General features: G+C 41.7%; 7 non-coding genes across 7 annotated transcripts; all 7 read left to right on the top strand.

The window, feature by feature from the left end:
* The first annotated feature begins 670 nt into the window (after window positions 1-670).
* trnaq-cug (transfer RNA glutamine (anticodon CUG)) lies at window positions 671-742 on the top strand. The gene has a single exon. It is a non-coding gene; the product is annotated as a tRNA-Gln (tRNA).
* A 1221-nt stretch (window positions 743-1963) lies between these two features.
* On the top strand, window positions 1964-2035 carry trnaq-cug (transfer RNA glutamine (anticodon CUG)). The gene has a single exon. It is a non-coding gene; the product is annotated as a tRNA-Gln (tRNA).
* A 1221-nt stretch (window positions 2036-3256) lies between these two features.
* On the top strand, window positions 3257-3328 carry trnaq-cug (transfer RNA glutamine (anticodon CUG)). The gene has a single exon. It is a non-coding gene; the product is annotated as a tRNA-Gln (tRNA).
* Window positions 3329-5184: 1856 nt separating this feature from the next.
* trnaq-cug (transfer RNA glutamine (anticodon CUG)) lies at window positions 5185-5256 on the top strand. The gene has a single exon. It is a non-coding gene; the product is annotated as a tRNA-Gln (tRNA).
* Window positions 5257-7770: 2514 nt separating this feature from the next.
* Window positions 7771-7842, top strand: trnaq-cug (transfer RNA glutamine (anticodon CUG)). Its single transcript has one exon. It is a non-coding gene; the product is annotated as a tRNA-Gln (tRNA).
* Window positions 7843-9063: 1221 nt separating this feature from the next.
* trnaq-cug (transfer RNA glutamine (anticodon CUG)) lies at window positions 9064-9135 on the top strand. The gene has a single exon. It is a non-coding gene; the product is annotated as a tRNA-Gln (tRNA).
* Window positions 9136-13266: 4131 nt separating this feature from the next.
* On the top strand, window positions 13267-13338 carry trnaq-cug (transfer RNA glutamine (anticodon CUG)). The gene has a single exon. It is a non-coding gene; the product is annotated as a tRNA-Gln (tRNA).
* The last annotated feature ends 11285 nt before the right edge of the window (window positions 13339-24623 follow it).

The raw sequence follows: 24623 nt of genomic DNA, 5'->3' as shown, positions 1-24623 counted from the left end.
GTTTCAAATGGGCGACCGTAGTTGATTGCATGGTGAAATGGTGAGCACTCTGGACTCTAAACTCTAGCAATGCTGGTTCAAATCTCAGGGGAGCCTGAATGCTTGTTGTCCCAGCTGCTGGAAATTCAGGTCAAACAAGTAAAAAACTGCAGGTTTGCAGTTTTGTTGCCTTTGACATTGATGCTTGATCTGCAAGTCGAGTTTTCAAATCGTGTGTTCAACCGGCAGTTCCCTGTTCCAATCAGCAGAGGAAAAATTAGTTTGCTGTTTCATGCTGCATAATGTGTGCTGAGATTATCTGTGCAATAGGCATTCCTCAGGATGAATAAATGCAACGCCTTTTGAAATGCATGCAGTACATGGTTTGCACTCAACAAAACGTTGCATTTTCTTTTCATGCCAAGCATTATGCATGAATGCATTGCAATGCCAACGCACGTTTTACCTGCCAAGACTGAAGTACAATCTGTGCTGAACAGTGTGAAACAGAAACAGATATTATGAGAAGCCATTGCCTCAACGGCATCTGTGTGAATTGCTCTGCATCGATAATTAACAGACCGCAAATCGGTGAAACTGACGCTGTGAATGCAAAAAGGACAATCCAAAGTGTAATGTTGGAATTGATTTGGCAGATTTTGAGAAAGCTTTCAAATGTTTTGGCATAGTTGGTTCCATGGTGTAATGGTGAGCATTCTGGACTCTGAATCTAGCGATCCGAGTTCAAATCTCGGTGGAACCTGAATGTTTGTTGTCCCAGCTGCTGAAAATTTGGACCAAGCATGTAGAAGGCTGCTGTTTGGCAGTTTTGTTGCCTTTGTCATTGATGCTTGATCTGCAAGTCGAGTTTTCAAATCGTGTGTTCAACCGGCAGTTACCTGTTCCAATCAGCAGAGTAGAAATTAGTTTACTGTTTAATGCTGCCTTTGCCTGCACAATGTGTGCTGAGATTATCTGTGCAATATGCACTCCGCAGGATGAATAAACGCAATGCCTTTTGAAATGCATGGATTGCACTCAACAAAACGTTGCATTTTCTTTTCATGCCAAGCATTTTGCATGAATGCATTGCAATGCTAACACACGTTTTACCTGGCAAGACTGAAGTACAATCTGTGCTGAACAGTTTGAAACAGAAACAGCTATTTGAGAACCCATAGCCTCAACGGCATCTGTGTGATTTGCTCTGCATCGATAATTAACAGACCGTAAATAGGTGAAACTGACGCTGTGAATGCAAAAATATCAATCCAAAGTGTAATGTTGGAGTTGATTTTGTAGATTTTGAGGAATGTTTCAAATGGGCGACCGTAGTTGATTCCATGGTGAAATGGTGAGCACTCTGGACTCTAAACTCTAGCAATCCTGGTTCAAATCTCAGGGGAGCCTGAATGCTTGTTGTCCCAGCTGCTGGAAATTCAGGTCAAACAAGTAAAAAACTGCAGGTTTGCAGTTTTGTTGCCTTTGACATTGATGCTTGATCTGCAAGTCGAGTTTTCAAATCGTGTGTTCAACCGGCAGTTCCCTGTTCCAATCAGCAGAGGAAAAATTAGTTTGCTGTTTCATGCTGCATAATGTGTGCTGAGATTATCTGTGCAATAGGCATTCCTCAGGATGAATAAATGCAACGCCTTTTGAAATGCATGCAGTACATGGTTTGCACTCAACAAAACGTTGCATTTTCTTTTCATGCCAAGCATTATGCATGAATGCATTGCAATGCCAACGCACGTTTTACCTGGCAAGACTGAAGTACAATCTGTGCTGAACAGTGTGAAACAGAAACAGATATTATGAGAAGCCATTGCCTCAACGGCATTTGTGTGAATTGCTCTGCATCGATAATTAACAGACCGTAAAGAGGTGAAACTGACGCTGTGAATGCAAAAAGGACAATCCAAAGTGTAATGTTGGAATTGATTTGGCAGATTTTGAGAAAGCTTTCAAATGTTTTGGCATAGTTGGTTCCATGGTGTAACGGTGAGCACTCTGGACTCTGAATCCAGCGATCCGAGTTCAAATCTCGGTGGAACCTGAATGTTTGTTGTCCCAGCTGCTGGAAATTTGGACCAAGCATGTAGAAGGCTGCTGTTTGGCAGTTTTGTTGCCTTTGTCATTGATGCTTGATCTGCAAGTCGAGTTTTCAAATCGTGTGTTCAACCGGCAGTTAGCTGTTCCAATCAGCAGAGTAGAAATTAGTTTGCTGTTTAATGCTGCCTTTGCCTGCACAATGTGTGCTGAGATTATCTGTGCAATATGCACTCCGCAGCATGAATAAACGCAATGCCTTTTGAAATGCATGGATTGCACTCAACAAAACGTTGCATTTTCTTTTCATGCCAAGCATTTTGCATGAATGCATTGCAATGCGAACACATGTTTTACCTGGCAAGACTGAAGTACAATCTGTGCTGAACAGTTTGAAACAGAAACAGCTATTTGAGAACCCATAGCCTCAACGGCATCTGTGTGAATTGCTCTGCATCGATAATTAACAGACCGTAAATAGGTGAAACTGATGCTGTGAATGCAAAAATATCAATCCAAAGTGTAATGTTGGAGTTGATTTTGTAGATTTTGAGGAATGTTTCAAATGGGCGACCGTAGTTGATTCCATGGTGAAATGGTGAGCACTCTGGACTCTAAACTCTAGCAATCCTGGTTCAAATCTCAGGGGAGCCTGAATGCTTGTTGTCCCAGCTGCTGGAAATTCAGGTCAAACAAGTAAAAAACTGCAGGTTTGCAGTTTTGTTGCCTTTGACATTGATGCTTGATCTGCAAGTCGAGTTTTCAAATCGTGTGTTCAACCGGCAGTTCCCTGTTCCAATCAGCAGAGGAAAAATTAGTTTGCTGTTTCATGCTGCATAATGTGTGCTGAGATTATCTGTGCAATAGGCATTCCTCAGGATGAATAAATGCAACGCCTTTTGAAATGCATGCAGTACATGGTTTGCACTCAACAAAACGTTGCATTTTCTTTTCATGCCAAGCATTATGCATGAATGCATTGCAATGCCAACGCATGTTTTACCTGGCAAGACTGAAGTACAATCTGTGCTGAACAGTGTGAAACAGAAACAGATATTATGAGAAGCCATTGCCTCAACGGCATCTGTGTGAATTGCTCTGCATCGATAATTAACAGACCGTAAAGAGGTGAAACTGACGCTGTGAATGCAAAAAGGACAATCCAAAGTGTAATGTTGGAATTGATTTGGCAGATTTTGAGAAAGCTTTCAAATGTTTTGGCATAGTTGGTTCCATGGTGTAATGGTGAGCACTCTGGACTCTGAATCCAGCGATCCGAGTTCAAATCTCGGTGGAACCTGAATGTTTGTTGTCCCAGCTGCTGAAAATTTGGACCAAGCATGTAGAAGGCTGCTGTTTGGCAGTTTTGTTGCCTTTGTCATTGATGCTTGATCTGCAAGTCGAGTTTTCAAATCGTGTGTTCAACCGGCAGTTAGCTGTTCCAATCAGCAGAGTAGAAATTAGTTTGCTGTTTAATGCTGCCTTTGCCTGCACAATGTGTGCTGAGATTATCTGTGCAATATGCACTCCGCAGCATGAATAAACGCAATGCCTTTTGAAATGCATGGATTGCACTCAACAAAACGTTGCATTTTCTTTTCATGCCAAGCATTTTGCATGAATGCATTGCAATGCTAACACACGTTTTACCTGGCAAGACTGAAGTACAATCTGTGCTGAACAGTTTGAAACAGAAACAGCTATTTGAGAACCCATAGCCTCAACGGCATCTGTGTGAATTGCTCTGCATCAATAATTAACAGACCGTAAATAGGTGAAACTGACGCTGTGAATGCAAAAATATCAATCCAAAGTGTAATGTTGGAGTTGATTTTGTAGATTTTGAGGAATGTTTCAAATGGGCGACCGTAGTTGATTCCATGGTGAAATGGTGAGCACTCTGGACTTTCAACTCCAGCAATCCTGGTTCAAATCTCAGGGGAGCCTGAATGGTTGTTGTCCCAGCTGCTGGAAATTCAGGTCAAACAAGTAAAAAACTGCAGGTTTGCAGTTTTGTTGCCTTTGACATTGATGCTTGATCTGCAAGTCGAGTTTTCAAATCGTGTGTTCAACCGGCAGTTACCTGTTCCAATCAGCAGAGCAGAAATTAGTTTGCTGTTTCATGCTGCATAATGTGTGCTGAGATTATCTGTGCAATATGCATTCCTCAGGATGAATAAATGCAACGCCTTTTGAAATGCATGCAGTACATGGTTTGCACTCAACAAAACGTTGCATTTTCTTTTCATGCCAAGCATTTTGCATGAATGCATTGCAATGCCAACGCACGTTTTACCTGCCAAGACTGAAGTACAATCTGTGCTGAACAGTGTGAAACAGAAATAGATATTATGAGAAGCCATTGCCTCAACGGCATCTGTGTGAATTGCTCTGCATCGATAATTAACAGCCCGTAAATCGGTGAAACTGACGCTGTGAATGCAAAAAGGACAATCCAAAGTGTAATGTTGGAATTGATTTGGCAGATTTTGAGAAAGCTTTCAAATGTTTTGGCATAGTTGGTTCCATGGTGTAATGGTGAGCACTCTGGACTCTAAACTCTAGCAATCCTCGTTCAAATCTCAGGGGAGCCTGAATGTTTGTTGTCCCAGCTGCTGAAAATTTGCACCAAGCATGTAGAAGGCTGCTGTTTGGTAGTTGTGTTGCCTTTGTCATTGATGATTGATCTCCAAGTCCAGTTTTCAACCGGCAGTTAGCTGTTCCAATCAGCAGAGTAGAAATTAGTTTGCTGTTTAATGCTGCCTTTGCCTGTACAATGTGTGCTGAGATTATCTGTGCAATATGCTCTCCACAGGATGAATAAACGCAATGCCTTTTGAAATGCATGGATTGCACTCAACAAAACGTTGCATTTTCTTTTCATGCCAAGCATTATGCATGAATGCATTGCAATGCCAACGCACGTTTTACCTGCCAAGACTGAAGTACAATCTGTGCTGAACAGTGTGAAACAGAAACAGATATTATGAGAAGCCATTGCCTCAACGGCATCTGTGTGAATTGCTCTGCATCGATAATTAACAGACCGTAAATCGGTGAAACTGACGCTGTGAATGCAAAAAGGACAATCCAAAGTGTAATGTTGGAATTGATTTGGCAGATTTTGAGAAAGCTTTCAAATGTTTTGGCATCGTTAGTTCCATGGTGTAATGGTGAGCACTCTGGACTCTGAATCCAGCGATCCGAGTTCAAATCTCGGTGGAACCTGAATGTTTGTTGTCCCAGCTGCTGAAAATTTGGACCAAGCATGTAGAAGGCTGCTGTTTGGCAGTTTTGTTGCCTTTCTCATTGATGCTTGATCTGCAAGTCGAGTTTTCAAATCGTGTGTTCAACCGGCAGTTAGCTGTTCCAATCAGCAGAGTAGAAATTAGTTTGCTGTTTAATGCTGCCTTTGCCTGCACAATGTGTGCTGAGATTATCTGTGCAATATGCACTCCGCAGCATGAATAAACGCAATGCCTTTTGAAATGCATGGATTGCACTCAACAAAACGTTGCATTTTCTTTTCATGCCAAGCATTTTGCATGAATGCATTGCAATGCTAACACACGTTTTACCTGGCAAGACTGAAGTACAATCTGTGCTGAACAGTTTGAAACAGAAACAGCTATTTGAGAACCCATAGCCTCAACGGCATCTGTGTGAATTGCTCTGCATCGATAATTAACGGACCGTAAATAGGTGAAACTGACGCTGTGAATGCAAAAATATCAATCCAAAGTGTAATGTTGGAGTTGATTTTGTAGATTTTGAGGAATGTTTCAAATGGGCGACCGGAGTTGATTCCATGGTGAAATGGTGAGCACTCTGGACTCTAAACTCTAGCAATCATGGTTCAAATCTCAGGGGAGTCTGAATGCTTGTTGTCCCAGCTGCTGGAAATTCAGGTCAAACAAGTAAAAAACTGCAGGTTTGCAGTTTTGTTGCCTTTGACATTGATGCTTGATCTGCAAGTCGAGTTTTCAAATCGTGTGTTCAACCGGCAGTTCCCTGTTCCAATCAGCAGAGGAAAAATTAGTTTGCTGTTTCATGCTGCATTATGTGTGCTGAGATTATATGTGCAATAGGCATTCCTTAGGATGAATAAATGCAACGCCTTTTGAAATGCATGCAGTACATGGTTTGCACTCAACAAAACGTTGCATTTTCTTTTCATGCCAAGCATTATGCATGAATGCATTGCAATGCCAACGCACGTTTTACCTGCCAAGACTGAAGTACAATCTGTGCTGAACAGTGTGAAACAGAAACAGATATTATGAGAAGCCATTGCCTCAACGGCATCTGTGTGAATTGCTCTGCATCGATAATTAACAGACCGTAAATAGGTGAAACTGACGCTGTGAATGCAAAAAGGACAATCCAAAGTGTAATGTTGGAATTGATTTGGCAGATTTTGAGAAAGCTTTCAAATGTTTTGGCATAGTTGGTTCCATGGTGTAATGGTGAGAACTCTGGACTCTGAATCCAGCGATCTGAGTTCAAATCTCCGTGGAACCTGAATGTTTGTTGTCCCAGCTGCTGAAAATTTGGACCAAGCATGTAGAAGGCTGCTGTTTGGCAGTTTTATTGCCTTTGTCATTGATGCTTGATCTGCAAGTCGAGTTTTCAAATCGTGTGTTCAACCGGCAGTTAGCTGTTCCAATCAGCAGAGTAGAAATTAGTTTGCTGTTTAATGCTGCCTTTGCCTGCACAATGTGTGCTGAGATTATCTGTGCAATATGCACTCCGCAGCATGAATAAACGCAATGCCTTTTGAAATGCATGGATTGCACTCAACAAAACGTTGCATTTTCTTTTCATGGCAAGCATTTTGCATGAATTCATTGCAATGCTAACACACGTTTTACCTGGCAAGACTGAAGTACAATCTGTGCTGAACAGTTTGAAACAGAAACAGCTATTTGAGAACCCATAGCCTCAACGGCATCTGTGTGAATTGCTCTGCATCGATAATTAACAGACCGTAAATAGGTGAAACTGACGCTGTGAATGCAAAAATATCAATCCAAAGTGTAATGTTGGAGTTGATTTTGTAGATTTTGAGAAATGTTTCAAATGGGCGACCGTAGTTGATTGCATGGTGAAATGGTGAGCACTCTGAACTCTAAACTCTAGCAATCCTGGTTCAAATCTCAGGGGAGCCTGAATGCTTGTTGTCCCAGCTGCTGGAAATTCAGGTCAAACAAGTAAAAAACTGCAGGTTTGCAGTTTTGTTGCCTTTGACATTGATGCTTGATCTGCAAGTCGAGTTTTCAAATCGTGTGTTCAACCGGCAGTTCCCTGTTCCAATCAGCAGAGGAAAAATTAGTTTGCTGTTTCATGCTGCATAATGTGTGCTGAGATTATCTGTGCAATAGGCATTCCTCAGGATGAATAAATGCAACGCCTTTTGAAATGCATGCAGTACATGGTTTGCACTCAACAAAACGTTGCATTTTCTTTTCATGCCAAGCATTATGCATGAATGCATTGCAATGCCAACGCACGTTTTACCTGCCAAGACTGAAGTACAATCTGTGCTGAACAGTGTGAAACAGAAACAGATATTATGAGAAGCCATTGCCTCAACGGCATCTGTGTGAAATGCTCTGCATCGATAATTAACAGACCGTAAATCGGTGAAACTGACGCTGTGAATGCAAAAAGGACAATCCAAAGTGTAATGTTGGAATTGATTTGGCAGATTTTGAGAAAGCTTTCAAATGTTTTGGCATCGTTAGTTCCATGGTGTAATGGTGAGCACTCTGGACTCTGAATCCAGCGATCCGAGTTCAAATCTCGGTGGAACCTGAATGTTTGTTGTCCCAGCTGCTGAAAATTTGGACCAAGCATGTAGAAGGCTGCTGTTTGGCAGTTTTGTTGCCTTTCTCATTGATGCTTGATCTGCAAATCGAGTTTTCAAATCGTGTGTTCAACCGGCAGTTACCTGTTCCAATCAGCAGAGTAGAAATTAGTTTGCTGTTTAATGCTGCCTTTGCCTGCACAATGTGTGCTGAGATTATCTGTGCAATATGCACTCCGCAGCATGAATAAACGCAATGCCTTTTGAAATGCATGGATTGCACTCAACAAAACGTTGCATTTTCTTTTCATGCCAAGTATTTTGCATGAATGCATTGCAATGCTAACACACGTTTTACCTGGCAAGACTGAAGTACAATCTGTGCTGAACAGTTTGAAACAGAAACAGCTATTTGAAAACCCATAGCCTCAACGGCATCTGTGTGAATTGCTCTGCATCGATAATTAACAGACCGTAAATAGGTGAAACTGACGCTGTGAATGCAAAAATATCAATCCAAAGTGTAATGTTGGAGTTGATTTTGTAGATTTTGAGGAATGTTTCAAATGGGCGACCGGAGTTGATTGCATGGTGAAATGGTGAGCACTCTGGATTCTAAACTCTAGCAAACCTGGTTCAAATCTCAGGGGAGCCTGAATGCTTGTTGTCCCAGCTGCTGGAAATTCAGGTCAAACAAGTAAAAAACTGCAGGTTTGCAGTTTTGTTGCCTTTGACATTGATGCTTGATCTGCAAGTCGAGTTTTCAAATCGTGTGTTCAACCGGCAGTTCCCTGTTCCAATCAGCAGAGGAAAAATTAGTTTGCTGTTTCATGCTGCATAATGTGTGCTGAGATTATCTGTGCAATATGCATTCCTCAGGATGAATAAATGCAACGCCTTTTGAAATGCATGCAGTACATGGTTTGCACTCAACAAAACGTTGCATTTTCTTTTCATGCCAAGCATTATGCATGAATGCATTGCAATGCCAACGCACGTTTTACCTGCCAAGACTGAAGTACAATCTGTGCTGAACAGTGTGAAACAGAAACAGATATTATGAGAAGCCATTGCCTCAACGGCATCTGTGTGAATTGCTCTGCATCGATAATTAACAGACCGTAAAGAGGTGAAACTGACGCTGTGAATGCAAAAAGGACAATCCAAAGTGTAATGTTGGAATTGGTTTGGCAGATTTTGAGAAAGCTTTCAAATGTTTTGGCATAGTTGGTTCCATGGTGTAATGGTGAGCACTCTGGACTCTGAATCCAGCGATCTGAGTTCAAATCTCGGTGGAACCTGAATGTTTGTTGTCCCAGCTGCTTAAAATTTGGACCAAGCATGTAGAAGGCTGCTGTTTGGCAGTTTTATTGCCTTTGTCATTGATGCTTGATCTGCAAGTCGAGTTTTCAAATCGTGTGTTCAACCGGCAGTTACCTGTTCCAATCAGCAGAGTAGAAATTAGTTTCCTGTTTTATGCTGCCTTTGCCTGCACAATGTGTGCTGAGATTATCTGTGCAATATGCACTCCGCAGCATGAATAAACGCAATGCCTTTTGAAATGCATGGATTGCACTCAACAAAACGTTGCATTTTCTTTTCATGCCAAGCATTGCTATGCTAACACACGTTTTACCTGGCAAGACTGAAGTACAATCTGTGCTGAACAGTTTGAAACAGAAACAGCTATTTGAGAACCCATAGCCTCAACGGCATCTGTGTGAATTGCTCTGCATCGATAATTAACAGACCGTAAATAGGTGAAACTGACGCTGTGAATGCAAAAATATCAATCCAAAGTGTAATGTTGGAGTTGATTTTGTAGATTTTGAGGAATGTTTCAAATGAGCGACCGTAGTTGATTGCGTGGTGAAATGGTGAGCACTCTGGACTCTAAACTCTAGCAATCCTGGTTCAAATCTCAGGGGAGCCTGAATGCTTGTTGTGCCAGCTGCTGGAAATTCAGGTCAAACAAGTAAAAAACTGCAGGTTTGTAGTTTTGTTGCCTTTGACATTGATGCTTGATCTGCAAGTCGAGTTTTCAAATCGTGTGTTCAACCGGCAGTTCCCTGTTCCAATCAGCAGAGGAAAAATTAGTTTGCTGTTTCATGCTGCATAATGTGTGCTGAGATTATCTGTGCAATATGCATTCCTCAGGATGAATAAATGCAACGCCTTTTGAAATGCATGCAGTACATGGTTTGCACTCAACAAAACGTTGCATTTTCTTTTCATGCCAAGCATTTTGCATGAATGCATTGCAATGCCAACGCACGTTTTACCTGGCAAGACTGAAGTACAATCTGTGGTGAACAGTGTGAAACAGAAACAGATATTATGAGAAGCCATTGCCTCAACGGCATCTGTGTGAATTGCTCTGCATCGATAATTAACAGACCGTAAATAGGTGAAACTGACGCTGTGAATGCAAAAAGGACAATCCAAAGTGTAATGTTGGAATTGATTTGGCAGATTTTGAGAAAGCTTTCAAATGTTTTGGTATAGTTGGTTCCATGGTGTAATGTTGAGCACTGTGGACTCTGATCCAGCGATCCGAGTTCAAATCTCGGTGCAACCAGAATGCTTGTTGTCCCAGCTGCTGAAAATTTGGACCAAGCACATCGAAGACTGCTGTTTGGCAGTTTTGTTGCCTTTGTCATTGATGCTTGAACTCCAAGTCTAGTTGACAAATCGTGTGTTCAACCGGCTGTTACCTGTTCCAATCAGCAGAGTAGAAATTAGTTTGCTGTTTAATGCTGCCTTTGCCTGCACAATGTGTGCTGAGATTATCTGTGCAATATGCACTCCGCAGGATGAATAAACGCAATGCCTTTTGAAATGCATGGTTGCACTCAACAAAACGTTGCATTTTCTTTTCATGCCAAACATTTTGCATGAATGCATTGCAATGCTAACACACGTTTTACCTGGCAAGACTGAAGTACAATCTGTGCTGAACAGTTTGAAACAGAAACAGCTATTTGAGAACCCATAGCCTCAACGGCATCTGTGTGAATTGCTCTGCATCGATAATTAACAGACCGTAAATAGGTGAAACTGACGCTGTGAATGCAAAAAGGCCAATCCAAAGTGTAATGTTGTAATTGATTTTGTAGATTTTGAGGAATGCTTCAAATGGACGACCGTTGTTGATGCCATGGTGAAATGATGAGCACTCTGTACTCAGAAATCTAGCAATCCTGGTTCAAATCTCAGAGGAACTAGAAGGCTTGTTGCCCCAACTGCTGGAAATTCAAGTCAAACAAGTAAAAAACTGCAGGTTTGCACTTTTGTTGCCTTTGACATTGATGCTTGATCTGCAAGTTGAGTTTTCAAATCGTGTGTTCAACCGGAAGTTACCTGTTCCAATCAGCAGAGGAAAAATTAGTTTGCTGTTTCATGCTGCATAATGTGTGCTGAGATTATCTGTGCAATATGCATTCCTCAGGATGAATAAATGCAACGCCTTTTGAAATGCATGCAGTACATGGTTTGCACTCAACAAAACGTTGCATTTTCTTTTCATGCCAAGCATTTTGCATGAATGCATTGCAATGCCAACGCACGTTTTACCTGCCAAGACTGAAGTACAATCTGTGCTGAACAGTGTGAAACAGAAACAGATATTATGAGAAGCCATTGCCTCAACGGCATCTGTGTGAATTGCTCTGCATCGATAATTAACAGCCCGTAAATCGGTGAAACTGACGCTGTGAATGCAAAAAGGACAATCCAAAGTGTAATGTTGGAATTGATTTGGCAGATTTTGAGAAAGCTTTCAAATGTTTTGGCATAGTTGGTTCCATGGTGTAATGGTGAGCACTCTGGACTCTAAACTCTAGCAATCCTCGTTCAAATCTCAGGGGAGCCTGAATGTTTGTTGTCCCAGCTGCTGAAAATTTGGACCAAGCATGTAGAAGGCTGCTGTTTGGCAGTTTTGTTGCCTTTATCATTGATGCTTGATCTGCAAGTCGAGTTTTCAAATCGTGTGTTCAACCAGCAGTTACCTGTTCCAATCAGCAGAGTAGAAATTAGTTTGCTGTTTAATGCTGCCTTTGCCTGCACAATGTGTGCTGAGATTATCTGTGCAATATGCACTCCGCAGCATGAATAAACGTAATGCCTTTTGAAATGCATGGGTTGCACTCAACAAAACGTTGCATTTTCTTTTCATGCCAAGTATTTTGCATGAATGCATTGCAATGCTAACACACGTTTTACCTGGCAAGACTGAAGTACAATCATGTAGAAGGCTGCTGTTTGGTAGTTGTGTTGCCTTTTTCATTGATGATTGATCTCCAAGTCTCGTTGACAAATCGTGTGTTCAACCGACAGTTTCCTGTTCCAATCAGCAGAGTAGAAATTAGTTCGCTGTTTAATGCTGCCTTTGCATGCACAATGTGTGCTGAGATTATCTGTGCAATATGCACTCCGCAGGATGAATAAACGCAACGCCTTTTGAAATGCATGGATTGCACTCAACAAAACGTTGCATTTTCTTTTCATGCCAAGCATTTTGCATGAATGCATTGCAATGCTAACGCACGTTTTACCTGGCAATACTGACGTATAATCTGTGCTGAACAGTGTGAAACAGAAACAGCTATTTGAGAAGCCATTGCCTCAATGGCATCTGTGTTAATTGCTCTGCATCGATAATTAACAGAGCGTAATGAGGTCAAACTGACGCTGTGAATGCAAAAAGGCCAATCCAAAGTGTAATGTTGGAGTTGATTTTGTAGATTTTGAGGAATGTTTCAAATGGACGACCGTAGTTGATTCCATGGTGAAATGTTGAGCACTCTGGACTCTGAACTCTAGCAATCCTCGTTCAAATCTCAGGGGAGTCTGAATGCTTGTTGTCCCAGCTGCTGGAAATTCAGGTCAAACAAGAAAAAAACTGCAGGTTTGCAGTTTTGTTGCCTTTGACATTGATGCTTGATCTGCAAGTCGAGTTTTCAAATCGTGTGTTCAACCGGCAGTTCCCTGTTCCAATCAGCAGAGGAAAAATTAGTTTGCTGTTTCATGCTGCCTTTGCCTGCATAATATGTGCTGAGATTAACTGTGCAATATACATTCCTCAGGATGAATGAATGCAACGCCTTTTGAAATGCATGCAGCACATGGTTTGCACTCAACAAAACGTTGCATTTTCTTTTCATGCCAATCATTTGCATGAATGCATTGCAATGCCAACGCACGTTTTACCTGGCAAGACTGAAGTACAAGCTGTGCTGAACAGTGTGAAACAGAAACAGCTATTTGAGAACTCATTCCCTCAAGGGCATCTGTGTGAATTGCTCTGCATCGATAATTAACAGACCGTAAATAGGTGAAACTGACGCTGTGAATGCAAAAAGAACAATCCAAAGTGTAATGTTGGAATTGATTTGGCAGATTTTGAGAAAGCTTTCAAATGTTTTGGCATGGTTGGTTCCATGGTGTAATGGTGAGCACTGTGGACTCTGAATCCAGCGATCCGAGTTCAAATCTCGGTGGAACCTGAATGTTTGTTGTCCCAGCTGCTGAAAATCTGGACCAAGAACACAGAAGGCTGCTGTTTGACAGTTTTGTTGCCTTTGACATTGATGCTTGATCTGCAAGTCGAGTTTTCAAATCATGTGCTCAACCGGCAGTTACCTGTTCCAATCAGCAGAGGAAAAATTAGATTTGCTGTTTCATGCTGCATAATGTGTGCTGAGATTATCTGTGCAATATGCATTCCTCAGGATGAATAAATACAACGCCTTTTGAAATGCATGCAGTACATGGTTTGCACTCAACAAAACGTTGCATTTTCTTTTCATGCCAAGCATTTTGCATGAATGCATTGCAATGCCAACGCACGTTTTACCTGGCAAGACTGAAGTACAAGCTGTGATGAACAGTGTGAAACAGAAACAGCTATTTGAGAACTCATTGCCTCAATGTCATCTGTGTGAATTGTTCTGCATCGATAATTAACAGACCGTAAAGAGGTGAAACTGACGCTGTGAATGCAAAAAGTACAATCCAAAGTGTAATGTTGGAATTGATTTTGTAGATTTTGAAAAACGTTTCAAATACTTTGGTATAATAGGTTCTATGGTGTAATGGTGATCACTCTGGACTCTGATCCAGCGATCCGAGTTCAAATCTTGGTAGAACCTGAAAGCTTCTTGTCCCAGCTGCTGAAAATTTGGACCAAGCATGTAGAAGGCTGCTGTTTGGCAGTTTTGTTGCCTTTGTCATTGATGCTTGATCTGCAAGTCGAGTTTTCAAATCGTGTGTTCAACCGGCAGTTTCCTGTTCCAATCAGCAGAGTAGAAATTAGTTTGCTGTTTAATGCTGCCTTTGCCTGCACAATGTGTGCTGAGATTATCTGTGCAAGATGCACTCCGCAGGATGAATAAACGCAACGCCTTTTGAAATGCACGCAGTGCATGGATTGCACTCAACAAAACATTGCATTTTCATTTCATGCCAAGACTTTTGCATGAATGCATTGCAATGCTAACACACGTTTTACCTGGCAAGACTGAAGTACAATCTGTGCTGAACAGTTTGAAACAGAAACAGCTATTTGAGAAGCCATAGCCTCAACGGCATCTGTGTGAATTGCTCTGCATCAATAATTAACAGACCGTAAATAGGTGAAACTGACGCTGTGAATGCAAAAAGGCCAATCCAAAGTGTAATGTTGTAATTGATTTTGTAGATTTTGAGGAATGCTTCAAATGGACGACCGCTGTTGATGCCATGGTGAAATGGTGAGCACTCTGTACTCAGAAATCTAGCAATCCTGGTTCAAATCTCAGAGGAACTAGAAGGCTTGTTGCCCCAGCTGCTGGAAATTCAAGTCAAACAAGTAAAAAACTGCAGGTTTGCACTTTTGTTGCCTTTGACATTGATGCTTGATCTGCAAGTTGAGTTTTCAAATCGTGTGTTCAACCGGAAGTTACCTGTTCCAATCAGCAGAGTCGAAATTAGTTTGCTGTTTAATGCTGCCTTTGCCTGCACAATGTGTGCTGAGATTATCTGTGCAATATGCACTCAGCAGGATGAATAAACGCAAAGTCTTTTGAAATGCATGTATTGCACTCAACAAAACGTTGCATTTTCTTTTCATGCCAAGCATTTTGCATGAAAGCATTGCAATGCCAACGCACATTTACCTGGCAAGACTGAAGTACAAGCTGTGATGAACAGTGTGAAACAGAAACAGCTATTTGAGAAGCCATTGCCTCAACGGCATCTGTGTGAATTGCTCTGCATCGATAATTAACAGAGCGTAAAGAGGTGAAACTGATGCTGTGAATGCAAAAAGGACAATCCAAAGTGTAATGTTGTAATTGATTTTGTCGGTTTTGAAAAACGTTTCAAATATTTTGGTATAATAGGTTCCATGGTGTAATGGTGAGCACTCTGGACTCTGATCCAGCAATCCGAGTTTAAATCTCGGTAGATCCTGAATGCTTGTTGTCCCAGCTGCTGAAAATTTGGACCAAGCACACAGAAGACTGCTGTTTGACAGTTTGTTTGCCTTTGTCATTGATGCTTGATCTCCAAGTCTCGTTTTCAAATCGTGTGTTTAACCGGCAGTTACCTGTTCCAATCAGCAGAGTAGAAATGAGTTTGCTGTTTCATGCTGCCTTTGCCTGCATAGTGTGTGCTGCGATTATCTCTGCAATATACATTCCGCAGGATGAATAAAAGCAAAGCTTTTTAAAATGCATGCAGTACATGGTTTGCACTCAACAAAACTTTGCATTTTCTTTTCATGCCAAGCATTTTGCATGAATGCATTGCAATGCCAATGCACGTTTTACCAGGCAAGACTGAAGAACAATCTATGCTGAACAGTGTGAAACAGAAACAGCGATTTGAGAACTCATAGCCTCAACGGCATCTGTGTGAATTGCTCTGCATCGATAATTAACAGAGCGCAAATAGGTGAAACTGAGGCTGTGAATGCAAAAAGGACAATCCAAAGTGTAATGTTGGAATTGATTTGGCAGATTTTGAGAAAGCTTTCAAAAATTTCGGCATAGTTGGTTCCATGGTGTCATGGTGAGCACTCTGGACTCTGAATCTGGCGATCCGAGTTCAAATCTCGGTGGAACCTGAATGTTTGTTGTCCCAGCTGCTGAAAATTTGGACCAAGCATGCAGAAGGCTGCTGTTTGGCAGTTTTGTTGCCTTTGTCATTGATGCTTGATCTGCAAGTCGAGTTTTCAAATCGTGTGTTCAACCGGCAGTTACCTGTTCCAATCAGCAGAGTAGAAATTAGTTTGCTGTTTAATGCTGCCTTTGCCTGCACATTGTGTGCTGAGATTATCTGTGCAATATGCACTTCGCAAGATGAATAAACGCAACGCCTTTTGAAATGCATGGATTGCACTCAACAAAACGTTGTATTTTCTTTTCATGACAAGCATTTTGCATGAATGCATTGCAATGCTAACACACGTTTTACCTGGCAAGACTGAAGTACAATCTGTCCTGAACAGTTTGAAACAGAAAGAGCTATTTGAGAACCCATAGACTCAACGGCATCTGTGTGAATTGCTCTGCATCGATAATTAACAGACCGTAAATAGGTGAAACTGACGCTGTGAATGCAAAAATGTCAATCCAAAGTGTAATGTTGGAGTTGATTTTGTAGATTTTGAGGAATGTTTCAACTGGACCACCGTAGTTGATTCCATGGTGAAATGCTGAGCTCTCTGGACTCTGAACTCTAGCAATCCTGGTTCAAATCTCAGAGAAGCCTGAAAGCTTGTTGTCCCAGATGCTGGAAATTTGGTCAAACAAGTAAAAAACTGCAGGTTTGCAGTTTTGTTTCCTTTGACATTGATGCTTGATTTGCAAGTCGAGTTTTCAAATCGTGTGTTCAACCGGCAGTGACCTGTTCCAATCAGCAGAGTAGAAATGAGTTTGCTGTTTCATGGTGCCTTTGCCTGCATAGTGTGTGCTGAGATTATCTCTGCAATATACATTCTGCAGGATGAATAAAAGCAACGCTTTTTAAAATGCATGCAGTACATGGTTTGCACTCAACAAAACGTTGCATTTTCTTTTCATGCCAAGCATTTTGCATGAATGCATTGCAATGCCAACGCACGTTTTACCAGGCAAGACTGAAGTACAAGCTGTGATGAACAGTGTGAAACAGAAACAGCTATTTGAGAAGCCATTGCCTCAACGGCATCTGTGTGAATTGCTCTGCATCGATAATTAACAGAGCGTAAAGTGGTGAAACTGATGCTGTGAATGCAAAAAGGACAATCCAAAGTGTTATTTGGAATTGATTTTGTAGATTTTGAAAAACGTTTCAAATATTTTGGTACAATTGGTTCCATGGTGTAATGGTGAGCACTCTGGACTCTGATCTAGCGATCTGAGTTCAAATCTAGGTAGAACCTGAATGCTTGTTGTCCCAGCTGCTGAAAATTTGGACCAAGCATGTAGAAGGCTGCTGTTTGGCAGTTTTGTTGCCTTTGTCATTGATGATTGATCTCCAAGTCTTGTTTTCAAATCGTGTGTTCAACCGGCAGTTACCTGTTCCAATCAGCAGAGTAGAAATTAGTTTGCTGTTTAATGCTGCCTTTGCCTGCATAATGTGTGCTGAGATTATCTGTGCAATATGCACTCCGCAGGATGAATAAACGCAATGCCTTTTGAAATGCACGCAATGCGTGGATTGCACTCAACAAAACGTTGCATTTTCTTTTCATGCCAAGCATTTTGCATGAATGCATTGCAATGCTAACACACGTTTTACCTGGCAAAACTGAAGTACAATCTGTGCTGAACAGTTTGAAACAGAAACAGCTATTTGAGAACCCACAGCCTCAATGGCATCTGTGTGAATTGCTCTGCATCGATAATGAACAGACCGTAAATAGGTGAAACTGACGCTGTGAATGCAAAAATGTCAATCCAAAGTGTAATGTTGGAGTTGATTTTGTAAATTTTGAGGAATGTTTCAAATCGTCGACCGTAGTTGAATCAATGGTGTAATCGTGAGCACTCTGGATTCTGAATCTAGCAATCATGTTCAAATCTTGGTGGAGCCTGAATGCTTGTTGTCCCAGCTGTTGGAAATTCAGGTGAAACAAGTCAAAAACTGCAGGTTTGAAGTTTTGTTGCCTTTGACATTGATGCTTGATCTGCAAGTCGAGTTTTCAAATCATGTTTTCAACCGGCCGTTACCTGTTCCAATCAGCAGAGTAGAAATTAGTTTGCTGTTTAATGCTGCCTTTGCCTGCATAATGTGTGCTGAGATTATCTGTGCAATATGCATTCCGCAGGATGAATAAATGCAGCGCCTTTTAAAATGCACGCAGTGCATGGTTTGCACTCAACAAAACGTTGCATTTTCTTTTCATGCCAAGCATTTTGCATGAATGCATTGCAATGCCAACGCACATTTACCTGGCAAGACTGAAGTACAAGCTGTGAAGAACAGTGTGAAACAGAAACAGCTATTTGAGAACCTCAACGGCATCTGTGTGAATTGCTCTGCATCGATAATTAGCAGGGCGTGAAGAGAGGAAACTGACGCTATGGATGAGAAAAGGCCAATCCAAAGTGTAATGTTGGAGTTGATCTTGTAGATTTTGAGGAATGTTTCAAATGTTCGACCGTAGTTGATTCCATGAGTAATGGTGAGCACTCTGGACTCTGAATCCAGCGATACGAGTTCAAATTCTTGGTAGAACCTGAATGCTTCTTGTCTCAGCTGCTGAAAAGTTGGGCCAAACATGGAGAAGACTGCTGTTTGGCAGTTTTGTTGCCTTTGTCATTGATGCTTGATCTGCAAGTCTAGTTTTCAAATCGTGTATTCAACCGGCAGTTACCTGTTCCAATCAGCAGAGTAGAAATTAGTTTGCTGTTTAATGCTGCCTTTGCCTGCACAATGTGTGCTGAGATTATCTGTGCAACATGCACTCCGCAGGATGAATAAATGCAACGCCTTTTGAAATGCACGCAGTGCATGGATTGCACTCAACAAAACGTTGCATTTTCTTTTCATGCCCAGCATTTTGCATCGAAACATAGAAACATAGAAAATAGCCCTTCTAGCCTGCACCGCCATTCAATGAGTGTATGGCTGAACATGAAACTTCAGTACCCCCTTCCTGCTTTCTCGCCTACCCCTTGATCCCCCGAGTAGTAAGGACTTCATCTAACTACCTTTTGAATATATTTAGTGAATTGGCCCCAACCACTTTCTGTGGCAGAGAATTCCACAGGTTCACCACTCTCTGGGTGAAGAAGTCTCTCCTCATCTCGGTCCTAAATGGCTTACCCCTTATCCTTAGACTGTGACCCCTGGTTCTGGGCTTCCCCAACATTGGGAACGTTCTTCCTGCATCTAACCTGTCTAAACCCGTCAGGATTTTAAACGTTTCTATGAGGTCCCCTCTCATTCTTCTGAACTCCAGTGAATACAAGCCCAGTTGATCCAGTCTTTCTTGATAGGTCAGTCCCACCATCTCGGGAATTAGTCTGGTGAATCTTCGCTGCACTCCCTCAATTGCAAGAATGTCCTTCCTCAAGTTAGGAGACCAAAATTGTACACAATACTCCAGGTGTGACCTCACCAAGGCCCTGTACAACTGTAGCAACACCTCCCTGCCCCTGTAATCAAATCCCCTCACTATGAAGGCCAACATGCCATTTGCTTTCTTAACCGCCTGCTGTACCCGCATGCCAACCTTCAATGACTGATGTACCATGACACCCAGGTCTCGTTGCACCTTCCCTTTTCCTAATCTGTCACCATTCAGATAATAGTCTGTCTCTCTGTTTTTACCACCAAAGTGGACAACCTCACATTTATGCACATTATACTTCATCTGCCATGCATTTGCCCACTCACCTAACCTATCCAAGTCACTCTGCAGCCTCATAACATCCTCCTCGCAGCTCACACTGCCACCCAACTTAGTGTCGTCCGCAAATTTGGAGATACTACGTTTAATCCCCTCGTCTAAATCATTAATGTACAGTGTAAACAGCTGGGGCCCCAGCACAGAACCTTGCGGTACCACACTAGTCACTGCCTGCCATTCTGAAAAGTACCCATTTACTCCTACTCTTTGCTTCCTGTCTGACAACCAGTTCTCAATCCACGTCAGCACACTACCCCCAATCCCATGTGCTTTAACTTTGCACATTAATCTCTTGTGTGGGACCTTGTCGAAAGCCTTCTGAAAGTCCAAATATACCACATCAACTGGTTCTCCTTTGTCCACTTTACTGGAAACATCCTCAAAAAATTCCAGAAGATTTGTCAACCATGATTTGCCCTTCACAAATCCATGCTGACTTGGACTTATCATGTCACCATTTTCCAAATGCGCTGCTATTATATCCTTAATAATTGATTCCATCATTTTACCCACTACCGATGTCAGGCTGACCGGTCCATAATTCCCTGTTTTCTCTCTCCCTCCTTTTTTAAAAAGTGGGGTTACATTGGCTATGCTCCACTCGATAGGAACTGATCCAGAATCAATGGAATGTTGGAAAATGACTGTCAATGCATCCGCTATTTCCAAGGCCACCTCCTTAAGTACTCTGGGATGCAATCCATCAGGCCCTGGGGATTTATCGGCCTTCAATCCCATCAATTTCCCCAACACAATTTCCAAACTAATAAGGATTTCCCTCAGTTCCTCCTCCTTACTAGACCCTCTGACCCCTTTTATATCCGGAAGGTTGTTTGTGTCCTCCTTCATGAATACTGAACCAAAGTACTTGTTCAATTTTTTCTAAAGAGGTGAAACTGACACTGTGAATGCAAAAAGGCCAATCCAAAGTGTAATGTTGGAGTTGATTTTGTAGATTTTGAGGAATGTTTCAATTATTTCGGCATAGTTGCTTCCATGGTGTAAAGGTGAGCACTCTGGACTCTGAATCCAATGATCTGAGTTCAAATTCTCGGTGGAACCTGAATGCTTGTTGTCTCAGCTGCTGAAAATTTGGACCAAGTACGTAGAAGACTGCTGTTTGGCAGTTTTGTTGCCTTTGTCATTGACGCTTGATCTGCAAGTCTAGTTTTCAAATCGTGTGTTCAACCGGCAGTTACCTGGTCCAATCAGCAGAGTAGAAATTAGTTTGCTGTTTAATGCTGCCTTTGCCTGCACAATGTGTGCTGAGATTATCTGTGCAATATGCACTCCGCAGGATGAATAAACGCAACGCCTTTTGAAATGCATGGATTGCACTCAACAAAATGTTGCATTTTCTTTTCATGCCAAGCATTTTGCATGAATGCATTGCAATGCTAACACACATTTTACCTGGCAAGACTGAAGTACAATCTGTGCTGAAGAGTTTGAAACAGAAATTGCTATTTGAGAACCCATAGCCTCAACGTCATCTGTGTGAATTGCTCTGCATCGATAATTAACAGAGCGTAAAGAGGTGAAACTGACGCTGTGAATGCATAAAGGACAATCCAAAGTGTAATGTTGGAGTTGATTTTGTAGATTTTGAGAAAGGTTTCAATATTTTGGCATAGTTGGTTCCATGGTGTAATGTTGAGCACTCTGGACTCTGAATCCAGCGATCTGAGTTCAAATTTTCGCAAGAACGTGAATGCTTGTTGTCTCAGCTGCTGAAAATTTGGACCAAGCACGTAGGAGACTGCTGTTTGGCAGTTTTGTTGCCTTTGTCATTGATGCTTGATCTGCAAGTCGAGTTTTCAAATCATGTGTACAACCGGCAGTTACCTGTTCCAATCAGCAGAGTAGAAATTAGTTTGCTGTTTCATGCTGCCTTTGCCTGCACAATGTGTGCTGAGATTATCTGTGCAATATGCATTCCGCAGGATGAATAAAAGCAACACTTTTTAAATTGCATGCAGTGCACGGTTTGCACTCAACAAAACGTTGCATTTTCTTTTCAAGCCAAGCATTTTGCATGAATGCATTGCAATGCCAACGCACGTTTTACCTGGCAAGACTGAAGTACAAGCTGTGATGAACATTGTGAAACAGAAACTGCTATTTGAGAAGCCATTGCTTCAACGGCATCTGTGTGAATTGCTCTGCATCGATAATTAGCAGAGCGTAAAGAGGTGAAACTGACGCTGTGAATGAGAAAAGGCCGAGCCAAAGTGTAATTTTGGAATTGGTCTGATAAATTTTGAGAAAGGTTTCAAATTTTTTGGCATAGTTGATTCCATGGTGTAATGTTGAGCACTCTGGACTCTGAATACAGCGATCCAAGTTCAAATCTCGGTGGCACATAAATGCTTTTTGTCCCAGCTGCTGAAAATCTGGGCCAAACACGTCGAAGACTGCTGGTTGGCAGTTTTTTTTCCTTTGTCACTGTTGCTTGATCTGCAAGTCGAGTTTTCAAATCGTGTGTTCAACCGGCAGTTACCTGTTCCAATCAGCAGAGTAGAAATTAGTTTGCTGTTTAATGCTGCCTTTGCCTGCGCAATGTGTGCTGAGATTATCTGTGCAATATGCACTCCGCAGGATGAATAAACGCAATGCCTTTTGAAATGCACGCAGTGCATGGATTGCACTCAACAAAACGTTGCATTTTCTTTTCATGCCAAGCATTTTGCATGAATGCATTGCAATGGCAACGCACGTTTTACCTGGCAAGACTGAAGTACAATATGTGCTGAACAGTGTGAAACAGAAACAGAAATGTGAGAACCCATAGCCTCAACGGCATCTGTGTGAATTGCTCTGCATCGATAATTAACAGACCGTAAATAGGTGAAACTGACGCTGTGAATGCAAAAAGGACAATCCAAAGTGTAATGTTCGAATTGATTTTGTAGATTTTGAGAAACCTTTCAAATACTTTGGCATTGTTGGTTCCATGGTGTCTTGGTGAGCACTCTGAACACTGAATCCAGCGATCCAAGTTCAAATCTCAGTGGAACCTGAATGCTTGTTGTCCCAGCTGCTGAACATTTGGACCAAGCACGTAGAAGACTGCTGTTGGCAATTTTGTTGCCTTTGTCATTGATGCTTGATATGCAAGTCGAGTTTTCAAATCGTGTGTTCAACCGGCAGTTACCTGTTCCAATCAGCAGAGTAGAAATTAGTTTGCTGTTTACTGCTGCCTTTGCCTGCACAATGTGTGCTGAGATTATCTGTGCAATATGCACTCCGCAGAATGAATAAATGCAACGCCATTTTAAAAGCACGCATTGCATGGATTGCACTCAACAAAAAGTTGCATTTTCTTTTCATGCCAAGCATTTTGCATGAATGCATTGCAATGCTAACACACGTTTTACCTGGCAAGACTGAAGTACAAGCTGTGATGAACAGTGTGAAACAGAAACAGCTATTTGAGAAGCCATTGCCTCAACGGCATCTGTGTGAATTGCTCTGCATCGATAATTAACAGAGCGTAAAGAGGTGAAACGGACACTGTGAATGCAAAAAGGACAATCCACAGTGTAATGTTGGAGTTGATTTTGTAGATTTTAAGGAATGTTTCAAATGGCCAACTGTCGTTGATTCCATGGTGAAATGGTGAGCACTCTGGACTCTGAATCCAGCGATCTGAGTTCAACTTTTGGGGGAACCTGAATGCTTGTTGTCCCAGCTGCTGAAAACTTGGGCCAAACACGTGGAAGACTGCTGGTTGGCAGTTTTGTTGCCTTTGTCATTGATGCTTGATCTGCAAGTCTAGATTTCAAATCGTATGTTCAACCGCCAGTTACCTGTTCCAATCAGCAGAGTAGAAATTAGTTTGCTCTTTCATGTTGCCTTTGCCTGCACAATGTGTGTTGAGATTTTCTGTGCAATATGCATTCCGCAGGATGAATAAAAGCAACGCTTTTTAAAATGCATGCAGGACATGGTTTGCACTCAACAAAACGTTGCATTTTCTTTTCATGCCAAGCATTTTGCATGAATGCATTGCAATGCCAACGCAAGTTTTACCTGGCAAGACTGAAGTACAAGCTGTGATGAACAGTGTGAAACAGAAACAGCTATTTGAGAAGCCATTGCCTCAACGGCATCTGTGTGAATTGCTCTGCATCGATAATTACCAGAGCGTAAAGAGGTGAAACTGACGCTGTGAATGCAAAAAGCCAATCCAAAGTGTAATGTTGGAGTTGATTTTGTAGATTTTGAGAAAGCTTTCAAATGTTTTGGCATAGTTGCTTCCATGGTGAAATGGTGAGCACTCTGGACTCTGAATCCAACCGATCCTGGTTCAAATCTCGGTGGGATCTTAATGCTTGTTGTCCCAGCTGGTGGAAATTCCGGCCAAACAAGTAAAAGACTGCAGGTTAGCAGTTTTGTTGCCTTTGTCATTGTTGCTTGATCTCCAAATGTAGTTTTCAAATCGTGTGTTCAACCGGCAGTTACCTGTTCCAATCAACAGAGTAGAAATTAGTTTGCTGTTTAATGCTGCCTTTGCCTGCACAATGTGTGCTGAGATTATCTGTGCAATATGCACTCCGCAGGATGAATTAACGCAATGCCTTTTGAAATGCACGCAGTGCATGGATTGCACTCAACAAGACGTTGAATTTTCTTTTCATGCCAAGCATTTTGCATGAATGCATTGCAATGCCAACGCACGTTTTCCCTGGCAAGACTGAAGTACAATCTGTGCTGAACAGTGTGAAACAGAAACAGCTATTTGAGAAGCCATAGCCTCAACGGCATCTGTGTGAATTGCTCTGCATCGATAATTAACAGAGCGTAAAGAGGTGAAACTGATGCTGTGAATGCAAAAAGGACAATCCAAAGTGTAATGTAGGAGTTGATTTTGTAGATTTTGAGAAAGGTTTCAAATTTCTTGGCATAGTT

This window comes from Pristiophorus japonicus, unplaced genomic scaffold, assembly GCF_044704955.1.
Source record: "Pristiophorus japonicus isolate sPriJap1 unplaced genomic scaffold, sPriJap1.hap1 HAP1_SCAFFOLD_99, whole genome shotgun sequence".
NCBI classification, from domain to species: Eukaryota; Metazoa; Chordata; class Chondrichthyes; family Pristiophoridae; genus Pristiophorus; species Pristiophorus japonicus.
The sequence above is the reverse complement of the archived record's forward strand: the minus strand, read 5'-3'. Positions and strand labels throughout refer to the sequence as shown.